Raw genomic sequence first — 13,155 nt, 5'->3', positions numbered from 1 at the left:
CCAAACTTTCCTCCCAAACACTAATGGGACTCCCTTTGGCTTGTTTCATTTGAAACAACTCAATAGCATTCCCCATGACTTCCTTGGAATGCAAAGGATGAACACTATAATGTTCATATATTTCTTCACTAGTAGAGGGTTCTACTTTCTCAATTTGACCAGCACACAAATCGCTATCCTCTTCCTCACTTACTTCCTCTTCTGCAACATATACATTCTTATAGTATTTATTATTTTTTTTCAAATACAATGTTGCCTTTTTAACTTTCCTAACATCTACTAAATCTTGCCATATTTTCTTATTCTTTGTCGGAACCCCATTAACTAAGATAACCAGAGGTTCCTCTTCCACTTTTTCTACTCCAATTGTGTTAATGTTTTTCTTCAAATCTAGAGGCAAATAAACAACTCTTCCCTTTAATCCTCTCTGTAAATCTGATGGAGGCAATTTCCCTGTCTTTGGCTCCATTCTTACAATAGCCTGAAAGGGATGGATACTTTGAATCAAAATAGATTCATAAGTATTTAAATCCTTCAATTCAGAAGGAATCTCAACCAATTCCAGATTATTATGAACTGCTCTAGCAGGCATCTGGTTTTGATTTAATTTGCAACAACAATAAGTACACACACGTTGATCCAATCCCAAATCAAAACAATTTTCTACCATCAAGTATGTTGCGAAATCCTTCCATTCACTATTATCTTCCCTTTCACTTTTTGCATATAAATCCACTAACTTAGTCTGATTCTTATAATAAGTGTGTCGACAACACACACAAGTGAAATTAGGCCTCTCACTTGATTTCACCTCAAACGTCGCAATTTCCCTCTGGAAATTATCTGTACTGGAAACCTGTACACTATCTTCCACATGACCCTCTTCTTCTTGCTCAATTTCAACATTCTCCTCTTTACTAGAAACCTCATTTCATCTTTTCTGGCCGACCGCACCCAGACAGTCAAGTTGGGTAATTTCTACTCTCCCGTCTCTGCACTACCATGTGGAGTACCACAAGGCTCCTCGCTAAGTCCCACGTTATTCAACATCTACGTAGCGGACTTAGCGAGGGTAATAAAGGCCTATGGGGTGCGATTAACTTCCTACGCAGACGATACCCAACTGGTGCTGGCGATCCACAAGAACGGCACAGCAGTGGCAGCTAATTTTCAGGAAGCTATGCTTGCTGTCAGTGCATGGATGTCCTCCAACTGCCTAAGGCTCAACTCGGATAAAACCGAGGTTATGACCTTTGGCAACCTCGCCCCAGAATGGTCCCCCATTTGGTGGCCCAAACAACTGGGCTCTCCACCAGTCCCAGTGGTAAAGGCGAGGAACTTGGGAGTCATCTTCGACAGCAAACTAACCTTCAACCTTCATGTTAACAAGGTTGTCTCCTCTGCTTTCTTCACACTAAAGCAAATAAAGAAATTGCTGCCTTACCTCCCTTCCTCTGCTGGGAAGACTTTAGTCACCACTCTGGTATTTTCCAAAATAGATTATGGAAATGCCCTCTTCCTCAACACCCAGAAATCTGTGCTGTCCAAATTACAGTCGGTACAGAATGCGGCTGCCAGAATTCTCTTAAACATCCCTCGCCGCCAGCCCACTACCCTTGCCATCCACCAGCTTCACTGGCTCAGAGTAGAGAGCCGTATTAAGTTCAAGGCTCTCTGCATTGCCTACAAGGCAGTGCATGGTACAGGACCCAAATTCTTGACTGAGGCACTTCAGCTGTACACCCCCAAAAGACTGTTGAGATCTGCTAACACCCGCCTTCTTCCTGTACCTCGCACTAGAACGGCAACTTGGGGAGATCGTCGCTTTTTAGTAGCTACACCAAAACTCTGGAACCTTCTTCCTTTAAATATCAAAAATGCCCCCAACCTGATGAGCTTCCGGAGGCTCGTAAAGACATGGCTGTTTGACCAGTGAACTCTGCTATTATGGTCCTGCTAGCTCACACATGCGCCGAGACACCCTAGGGTATTTGTTTGCGCAATAAAAATTTCAAAAATAAATAAATAAATAAAATACTTCCAAAGTAACAAAACTCAATTTCTTCACATATATTCTTCACATCTATTTCAGAACCATGCAAAAGAGCAGCGCATAATTGTTTAAGCATAATTGCTGGACTCTTAGCATAATACAACATTCTAACTAATTTCCTCACTTTATTATGATGCACTGCTAGCATCCTGAAATGATGAAAAACACTCTGGCATACTCTCCTGGAAAGACAAGCCAGTGAATGACCATGCAAACCTGTCACTTCTCTTACTCTGCAAGGATCTAATTCTTGCAACAACCTTATTTTCTGCTTCAAACTTTTCTTATTAAATGACCGTACAAAATCACAAAGCAAATTGATGGAATCCTGTCGCACACTGCAAATACTACTACACTTCCAGGTGTACACAGGACCCTTAGCACGTCTTCCTAAAACCTCATTACCTAACACCTCTTCTGCCTCTGTTGTCACAAGTTTTTCTTTTTCAACTGGACAACCATCTTTCACTTCATAAGCACGACCACTGGTGTCAACTGCATGCACCAAATCATTATCCTGGAAATAACTCTCCTCATTAAAAAATGCCTCACAGCTTGAACTATGCATCCATTCTCCAGAAAAAACTTCACATAAATTACTACGATTAACTATTCTCTTCCATCTACTATTTCTTTTAAAATCATAAATTACCTTGTTTAGCTTCCTAATTCTATTGATTATCAAAATAAATAACTTACGTTTAATTTCAAATGCCTGATCAATAACTTTCTCAACTTTTTTTTTTCTCTTATAAAAAACCAGTTTCTGTTGACCTTTCTTAATATTTTTTAACAAATTGCCAATTATACTGTTGCGGAACATTCGTTTACGAATCTCCCTAAACTGTTGTTTCCTTCTACTATCATGCACAGAGTTATCTCTTGCTCTAGCAGTAACATTTTTGATTGGCCTTTCCTTTCCATTTGAATTCCTTCTCGTTTTATGGACTGAAACATTTTCTGTAGTAATATTTTTTTTACTACACATATTTCTTATGAAATATTTTGTGCTCTTACCCGGTGCTTTCTTCGTGACTTGACAAATCTTTTTGTTAGAGGACTGCTGCTTATTTTCTTTCTCCTGCTGTCTTTGACGTTTTGCAGCCTTTCTCTGTCTTTCTATTGTTGGCATGGTGAAATCTTGAAATGATCTGCAGTTGAATCTGTGGTAAAATATAATAAAAAATGTTATTAACCATTATTACCAAACAGTAAAACAATAACAGTGATCAAAAACTTAACACACTACTTGACATTTTAAATAGAAGATTTTTTAGTCCTTGCAAATTTACAATACAGAAATAGCAGAAAAGAAATGACATTTATATTTATGTTACCTGTGCTATTTTATATGTGAATCTGATCTAATTTTATGAGCATATTTTAATATTTTATTGAAGACACTACACATAACCTGCTTTTGAAGGTGTCTTTATTTTTAAATTAAACGGCTTACCTTTTTACTTTTTATTAATTATAAATTTTAAAAATAAATGTTTATATTTCCATAGGCTCAAGCAGGTCAGCTTCCCATCCTATGTCATATAATTCGGACAAATCTGCATCCTCATCACGCTCTTTTTCATCCTCAGGATTTAAATCATCCAAGGGATCAACATCCACTGATGTTTCAATTACAAGTTCAATGATGAGGTCAAAATCAACTGATTGCAGATTGTCGCTCATGTTGAGGTTGTCTTTATCTTTAAAGAAATATAACAACAATGAGATGTTGCAGAGTAAGAGACAAATCTCAGAGATTATAATAGTAAAATTGTTTAACAAGAGTAATATTTTGCAGCTATTATTTAGCCATGTCCAGCAATGCTGAGCAGGTGAAGACTATGTCTAAATTTTCAGTGAACAGGACTCATCTCTTCTTAACCTTGGATAAGCCTCACCGACTCTGTGTGTCCTGCACATACTTAAATGTAAAGGGGCAGATTTATGTTAAATGGCACATCCCCAGGCATGCACCAGTTAACGTGCACCACTACTCTGCCACCCATGGTGTGCCGTATTTACAATCAGATAGGAGAAAGCTTCGTCAAAACCCTGCGCCTGCTTTAAGCAGGCATAGGTCTTGACACAACATTGTGGAGATGGGGCACCCCTGAGCCTTGCTTGAGCTGCATCGCACTTGCGATACAACTCCAGCAATCACTACCTTTACAGCACAGATACGTCACGCATCTGTGCCATTTTTGCCCCATGATGCCCCGTATTCTGAATGCAGCACACCATGGGTGGCGGAACAGCGGCGCAGGATGACTGACACATCCCTGGTGATGCACCAGTCATCATAAATCTATCCCTAAGCTTCTTATCTTGTTACAGATGAACCGCCATATGTAGCATGAAACTATTTTGCATTTCCTAAATAGCGAATTTTAAGGAATAAATAGCAATTCTTTACCATTCCTAATTTGCAATGAGCAAATTGCTAATTGCAAGTTACCCATTCATTTCCATGGGCTAGGAGGCTCATAGGAATGAAGGTTTAATTTGCGATTAGCAATTTGCTCATCACAAATTAGGAATTTTTCCAAGGGTGCAGGGGTGTCTCAAGAACACCCTGCTGCACCCCTGAAAAAGAAATTTGGGGGCATATGGCACACATACATGCCCTAAGGGCATGTGTTGGCGTCATATGGCACCTTTTGTTTTTTTGAAAAAAAGCTTTTTGAAAAGAGTTTACAAATTACCACCAATTTACCACAATAGTTTCCAAATCCTTAATGTCATTTTTTACATATTTTTTGTTTGATACATTTCATTTAAGTAGTCACAAAATTTGCAAATCCTTCAGTGCAATTGCAAAATAAGGAATAGCAAATTTTGCTACTCCTTATTTTGCATCAAACTTGTTTGATACATACCATTTGTCTAATTAACATTCGCAAAGGCCGAAATTCGTAGAATTTTGATCTTTGCGAATGCTAATTAGCTTGATACATATGGCCCCAAGTGAGGCCTGTCTTGCGACATGGTGCATCTTTTGCATCACTGCTGCATCAGTTTCATGTGGTACGTTTTTTTTACACCATGACATATCTGCCTAAATGCATCAATTTGTAATGTTGTCGCCTCATAGCAAATCTTTTGCACCGCCGCTGCATCATAAAAGTGACGCACAGTGGCGCAAAAGAGGCATACACCTATCATAAATCTGTCCCTAGCATTTTAAATGATTAATCCAGGATGACGATAAAGTGTGGCCTATCCAGAGGTTTGTTTAAGGTGAGGCCTACTCAGGATTGCAGATTAAAGTTACGCTTGATGAAGAATACAGAGGAGATAATACATGTAAAGGCCTACCAATGAAGTAAGTAATGTCCACTTTATTGCGCCAGTCATCATAAATGTATCCCTAAGCTTCTTATCTTGTTACAGATGAACCGCCATATGTATCATCAAACTATTTTGCATTTCCTAAATAGCGAATTTTAAGGAATAAATAGCAATTCTTTACCATTCCTAATTTGCAATGAGCAAATTGCTAATTGCAAATTACCCATTCACTTCCATGGGCTAGGAGGCTCATAGGAATGAAGGTTGCAATTTGCGATTAGCAATTAGCTCATCACAAAATAGGAATTTTTTCAAGCGTGCAGGGGTATCTCAAGAACACCCTGCTACACCCCTGAAAAAGAAATTTGGGGGCATATGGCAAACATACATGTCCTAAGGACATGTATAGGCGTCATATGGCACCTTTTGTTTTTTGGAAAAAAATGCTTTTTGAAAAGAATTCGCAAATTACCACAAACTAGAAGTTGGTGGTAGTTTCCAAATCCTTAATATCATTTTTTACATATTTTTTGTTTGATACATTGCATTTAAGGAATCGCAAAATTTGCAAATCCTTCAGTGCAATCGCAAAATAAGGAATAGCAAATTTTGAATTAAGGACATTTTAAGTAATTTCCACATGTGCAGTGTTTTCAAATTATGATTTGAAAATCGTTTTTGGGGAAAAGTAATGGTTTGCAAATTTATGACAAGGACATAATGGTGTATGCTTCTCTATAAGGCATTTCAGTGTCTCTGATGTCATTTTTCCCATATTACATTATAAGACCTTTCCCCATGGAGCACATTCCTTGTAAATATGCTCCCACCTGTGCATGGTGAATTTAGATTTTTACTGTTTGAGTCACATAGCCATGTTAAAAGTCACCCCAAAAAATTGCAAACGCTGTAAAAAAACACATTCATGTGTCTTAAGGACATTTTAAGTCATTTCCCCGTGGACAGTGTTTTGTAAGTGGCGCAAAAGAGGCATACACCTATCATAAATCTGTCCCTAGCATTTTAAATGATTAATTCAGGATGACGATAAGGTGTGGCCTATCCAGAGGTTTGTTTAAGGTGAGGCCTACTCAGGGTTGCAGATTAAAGTTACGCTTGATGAAGAATACAGAGGACATAATACATGTAAAGCTCTACCAATGAAGTAAGTAATGAATGTCCACTTCATTGCGCCAGTCATCATAAATGTATCCCTAAGCTTCTTATCTTGTTAGACATCAACCGCCATATGTATCATATAACTATTTTGCATTTCCAAAATAGCGAATTTTAAGGAATAAATAGCGATTCTTTACCATTCCTAATTTGCGATGAGCAAATTGCTAATTGCAAATTACCCATTCATTTCCATGGAGCAGGAGGCCCATAAGAATGAAGGTGCAATTTGCGATTAGCAATTAGCTCATCGCAAATTAGGAATTTTTCCAAAGGTGCAGGGGTGTCTCAAGAACACCCTGCTGCACCCCTGAAAACGAAATTTGTGGACATATGGCGCACATAAATTTTAACAACATTCCTTTACCTCAAAAACGATTTTCAATTCATAATTTGAAAACACTACCCACAGGGAAATTACTTAAAATGTCCTTAAGACACATGAAAGTGTTTTTTTATTGCCTTTCCAGCATGGTTGGGTCACTTTTAACATGGCTATGTAACACAAACATTTAAAATCTAAATTTCCCATGCACAGGTCGGAGCATATTTACAAGCAACTTGCGCCACAGAGAAAGGTCTTACATTAAAATGGGAAAAATAACATCAGGGACAGTCAATTGCCGTATAAAGAAGCATACACCATTATGTCCTTGTCATAAATTTAAAAACAATTCCTTTTCCCCAAAAACGATTTTCAAATCATAATTTCAAAACACTGCACATGGGAAAATTACTTAAAATGTCCTTAAAACACATAAAAGCGTTTTTTGATTGCCTTTGCAGCATGTTTGTATCACTTTTAACATGGCTATGTAACACAAACATTCAAAATCTAAATTTTCCATGCACATGTGGGAGCATATTTACAAGCAATTTGCGCCACATAATTCATAATTTTCTCCTAAAAGCACACTATTCTCTATCTAAATTAAAGAAATATTTTCTCACCTTAGCAAATACTTTGAGTTTGAAAACAGTCTCAGAAACACACCAATTTGTCTTCAGCAGAGCAAAAGGTATGCACTCCAGAGTCTGCAGCTATCAAAAGCACAGAAATGCTGTAATTCTTCACACATATCTCTCATGTCACCCAATCAAAACTCTTCCCTCACTTTTTTTCAAATGAAAACCCTTCCCCCCTCTGCCATTTCATGCCTTTTCTGCATGGCAACCACCTCTTGGAAGACTTCTGGTGTTTGCAAGTTCACACAACTTTGTTGCAATTGAACTCTGAACTCTCAGTGCACCTGCATATCCAGTGCATTCTTTCATTTAATGATTTTTTATTGACCATTCAAAATACATCTTTCAAAGAACACATCCGTGCACCCTAACTTTCTGTTTTCAGCAATCAAAATCCACCAATCACTGTTACTGCTTCATGAACACAGAAACTCCACATTTTTTTTCATTTTAAACTCTCATTTTTTCAACTGCCATTTCATTGCCACACTTCATCTGACTGCAGGAGAACCTTCTCTCACCATGTTTTCTGTCTGGATTGTTGGACATAGTTATATTCACTGGGCTCAAAGGTACGTTGAAAACAGGAAATTACCTAACCTCAATTTACAAGATGTGGAAATTAAGTGGTTTGGCCACAGAGGATTAAAATGTCACCAATTGATACCATTGGTGAAAACCTTTATGCATTTGCCCAAACCTGACCTGTTAATTGTGCACTGTGGAGGTAATGACTTGGGCACTTTGACTGGTGTAGGTCTGGAAATGCTTTTAAAGGACACCTTTGAGCAATTAATGGCACTTTTTCCTCAGACTGCCTTGGTATATTCAAATATATGCCAAAGACAGAAATGGAGGTGGTCAAACCAAATTTGTCCACAAATTGAGAAGTCGAGGAAGCATGTAAACAAATCTGTTTCAGCTTACATGAGAGACCATGGAATGGGCTCCCTGTACAACAATAACTTGCGTTACAACATGCAAGATATCTACAGAGGAGATGGAGTTCACTTCTCAGATGAGGGCAACAGAGTTTTCACTCTGAATTTAAGAATGTGCATTGGTACCTACTTATAAGTACCTAAATGTACCATAAACCCAAAAGCTCTTCTCAGAGCTACCCTACATCTGATCACTCACAATTATTATTTTACTCTAACATTTTTCACTAATTTCCAACAAAGTACGCTCCCTGGGGCGCTACCCGGTACGCGAACCGGGAGCTAACCTCGCGAAATTTTTTTAAAAAATGTTTTTTTTTTCGCACATATAAGCCTCCTCAGCCACCCTCAGAAAACCTAGGGGGTCAAGATAACTCTACCGTGCCCCCTTCTACCCATTCTGAACATTATTTGCCCTCCATCTTGTATCTTAATTCGACCGAAACACAAAATGGTGGACTCCCGGAACGCTTAAGGTTCGCGAACCGGGGCGCTCAACGGTACGCGTACCGGGTCGCTCCCTGGGAAGCGCACCATCAAAAAAGGTGGGAAAGTAGTTCACAGAAAAGCCACTGGAGACAATTTCACCAAATATAGATTAGCTCATACTACATACCAATCCCTACCATTTTCACAAATTTGATTGGAATTCCATTTAGTCATTTAGCCTGTAGACCTCTCTAAATACCCTGAGGTAAATTACTTCACAAAACACATCTGAAGTGTTGGAATTGACAACCAATGAAAATGTTACTTTCATTTTCTACTTTTTTTACCTGACATTTCATTAGTTATATACCTGAATATATATAAAGGAAGAGAAGAAAACACAGCCATTTTGACTACTACTTCTTGCTGTACATTTCAATAGTATTTTCACTAATTCCTTCAACTTCTTTCTAAAGGTAAGTTTTTATTTTTAAAACTGAAGTATATTGTGCACTATAAGTTAATATGGTAAACTTTTTCTGATAGATATATACTATCCCTCTGTAGTAGTTATAGATTTAGAGAGACTTCTCTGTTATAGTTATGGATGGAGTTAGGCTTCTCTTGTATAATTATGAATTTACTTACGTTAAATCACATACACTTTTTTATATTCCTACTTCCACTCTGATACTATACACTGCCCAAAGATAAATTCACTGATAAAAAATGCCTATCTAAAAATATTCCCAACATTGCCCTATCTTTACTAATATATATTTTTTTAATCCAAATTTCAGGCAAAATGGAAGGCGAAAACCAAGTTTCTTTTGAAATGGACCTGCAAGAGAGCAGCCAAGAATTGATTGATACAATTGATCAAATTGACATTGAATTTTTCGATGAAACTTGGGACAATGAACTACTGCAATGTGTACAAGCAGTAGATAACCTCCTTGCAAATGAGGACATTTTACACCCTCAGAGACTACAATGTATATTCCATGATAATTATGAAATTTCTGACAATGAAATGTTAGAAAGTTTAATAAATTATGAAACACAATCACAATAAAAAATGCTTAAAAAATAAAAAAAATAAAAAATAATCAACTAAAACATTAATCAATTAACATACAGCATTTGAAAAGTCTATCATTCATTTTTCATTGCAGTACGCTGCCCAGAACGCTTCCCGGTTCGCAGACCGGGCGCTCCCCACGAAAAAAAAAAATGTTTTTGTTTTTTTTGCCCCGCGGGGCCCTTTTAAAACCTCCACATTAAACCTAGGGGGTCAGGGAGGATCTAGTATGCCCCCTTATGGTCATTTTCGCCTTTGTTTTGGCCTCCTCTTGTCTCTCAATCCTACCGAGAGACAAGATGGCGGCCGCTCCGGACTGTGTAGAATGTTGACAGACACCGGAGAGCCAATCAGCTTAGCTACGCGAAGTTCCGGTACGCTTAAGGTCCGCGGACCGGAGCGCTGCCCGGAGCGCGCTTACAGATATATATCTTTTTTTAAACGTTAATTTCTCAAAATCCACTGGAGCACATATATTGAGACCTAGAAAAGGCACATCGGGCTACCAGTCCCTACAATTTTGCCAAGTTTCATGCAAATCCATTCAGCCGTTCGGGCTAAAAGTGAGGCCAACCGCCCTTTGGAAAACTCAATGTTAAAAACATGTTTTGGGACCCCCCTTTTTTCTCGGCCCCCCCTGGACGAACCCCCCCCAAATTTTCAGGGGCTGCTCGGAAACAAAATGTTCCATTTTCCAGAAAATTTCAGCCAATTCCGTCCACAAACGCCAAAGTTATTAGACATAGAATTTTCAAAAATCCCATAGGGAAAAAATCCTAACTATATATACCTACTGGCGACCGCCAGTAGGTAATATATATATATATATATATACATATATTCACTGAAAAAACCATAGGTTTCACACCAGTTATAGTTAGGAATTAGCATTTAAAAAACCTATTAAATTCACTGAAAAAACCATAGGTTTCACACCAGTTATAGTTAGCTGGAAATTTTACTCGCATAAAACCAATGAAATTCCCACGTTATAGTTAGTTGGACTCCCTATAACTTGCGCGTGCAATGCACTGCTGATGACGTCACATGTTACATCACTCATGACATGGTCAGTGACATCACTCGTGACATCACTGATGACACCATCCAGTGAATGTGTGTCTTTTTAAAAAATAAATATGTGTTATATATGTATATGTAAAAGTTGATGGAAGATTGCATGTTTAAATAAGTGTTTACATGGATGTTTTAAAAAAAAAAAATTGATTGGTTAACTGGTTTATTAAGTGTATGTTAGTGAATACATATATTAGAAAGTAATGTTTAAAAATTTAAATATATGTATTAGTGTTTCACTTTGTGTATAAGTGGCTGCATGGGTTGCCCATTATTTGCCCTCCATCTTGTATCTTAATTCGACCGAAACACAAAATGGTGGACTCCCGGAACGCTTAAGGTTCGCGAACCGGGGCGCTCAACGGTACGCGTACCGGGTCGCTCCCTGGGAAGCGCACCATCAAAAAAGGTGGGAAAGTAGTTCACAGAAAAGCCACTGGAGACAATTTCACCAAATATAGATTAGCTCATACTACATACCAATCCCTACCATTTTCACAAATTTGATTGGAATTCCATTTAGTCATTTAGCCTGTAGACCTCTCTAAATACCCTGAGGTAAATTACTTCACAAAACACATCTGAAGTGTTGGAATTGACAACCAATGAAAATGTTACTTTCATTTTCTACTTTTTTTACCTGACATTTCATTGGTTATATACCTGAATATATATAAAGGAAGAGAAGAAAACACAGCCATTTTGACTACTACTTCTTGCTGTACATTTCAATAGTATTTTCACTAATTCCTTCAACTTCTTTCTAAAGGTAAGTTTTTATTTTTAAAACTGAAGTATATTGTGCACTATAAGTTAATATGGTAAACTTTTTCTGATAGATATATACTATCCCTCTGTAGTAGTTATAGATTTAGAGAGACTTCTCTGTTATAGTTATGGATGGAGTTAGGCTTCTCTTGTATAATTATGAATTTACTTACGTTAAATCACATACACTTTTTTATATTCCTACTTCCACTCTGATACTATACACTGCCCAAAGATAAATTCACTGATAAAAAATGCCTATCTAAAAATATTCCCAACATTGCCCTATCTTTACTAATATATATTTTTTTAATCCAAATTTCAGGCAAAATGGAAGGCGAAAACCAAGTTTCTTTTGAAATGGACCTGCAAGAGAGCAGCCAAGAATTGATTGATACAATTGATGAAATTGACATTGAATTTTTCGATGAAACTTGGGACAATGAACTACTGCAATGTGTACAAGCAGTAGATAACCTCCTTGCAAATGAGGACATTTTACACCCTCAGAGACTACAATGTATATTCCATGATAATTATGAAATTTCTGACAATGAAATGTTAGAAAGTTTAATAAATTATGAAACACAATCACAATAAAAAAATGCTTAAAAAATAAAAAAAATAAAAAATAATCAACAAAAACAACAATCAATTAACATACAGCATTTGAAAAGTCTATCATTCATTTTTCATTGCAGTACGCTGCCCAGAACGCTTCCCGGTTCGCAGACCGGGCGCTCCCCACGAAAAAAAAAAAAAAAAAAATGTTTTTGTTTTTTTTGCCCCGCGGGGCCCTTTTAAAACCTCCACATTAAACCTAGGGGGTCAGGGAGGATCTAGTATGCCCCCTTATGGTCATTTTCGCCTTTGTTTTGGCCTCCTCTTGTCTCTCAATCCTACCGAGAGACAAGATGGCGGCCGCTCCGGACTGTTTAGAATGTTGACAGACACCGGAGAGCCAATCAGCTTAGCTACGCGAAGTTCCGGTACGCTTAAGGTCCGCGGACCGGAGCGCTGCCCAGAGCGCGCTTACAGATATATATCTTTTTTTAAACGTTAATTTCTCAAAATCCACTGGAGCACATATATTGAGACCTAGAAAAGGCACATCGGGCTACCAGTCCCTACAATTTTGCCAAGTTTCATGCAAATCCATTCAGCCGTTCGGGCTAAAAGTGAGGCCAACCGCCCTTTGGAAAACTCAATGTTAAAAACACGTTTTGGGACCCCCCTTTTTTCTCGGCCCCCCCTGGACGAACCCCCCCAAATTTTCAGGGGCTGCTCAGAAACAAAATGTTCCATTTTCCAGAAAATTTCTGCCAATTCCGTCCACAAACGCCAAAGTTATTAGACATAGAATTTTCAAAAAT

The sequence above is a fragment of the Lissotriton helveticus genome, chromosome 4_1 (genome assembly GCF_964261635.1).
Source record: "Lissotriton helveticus chromosome 4_1, aLisHel1.1, whole genome shotgun sequence".
Lineage (NCBI taxonomy): Eukaryota > Metazoa > Chordata > Amphibia > Caudata > Salamandridae > Lissotriton > Lissotriton helveticus.
Note: the sequence above shows the minus strand (reverse complement) of the source record.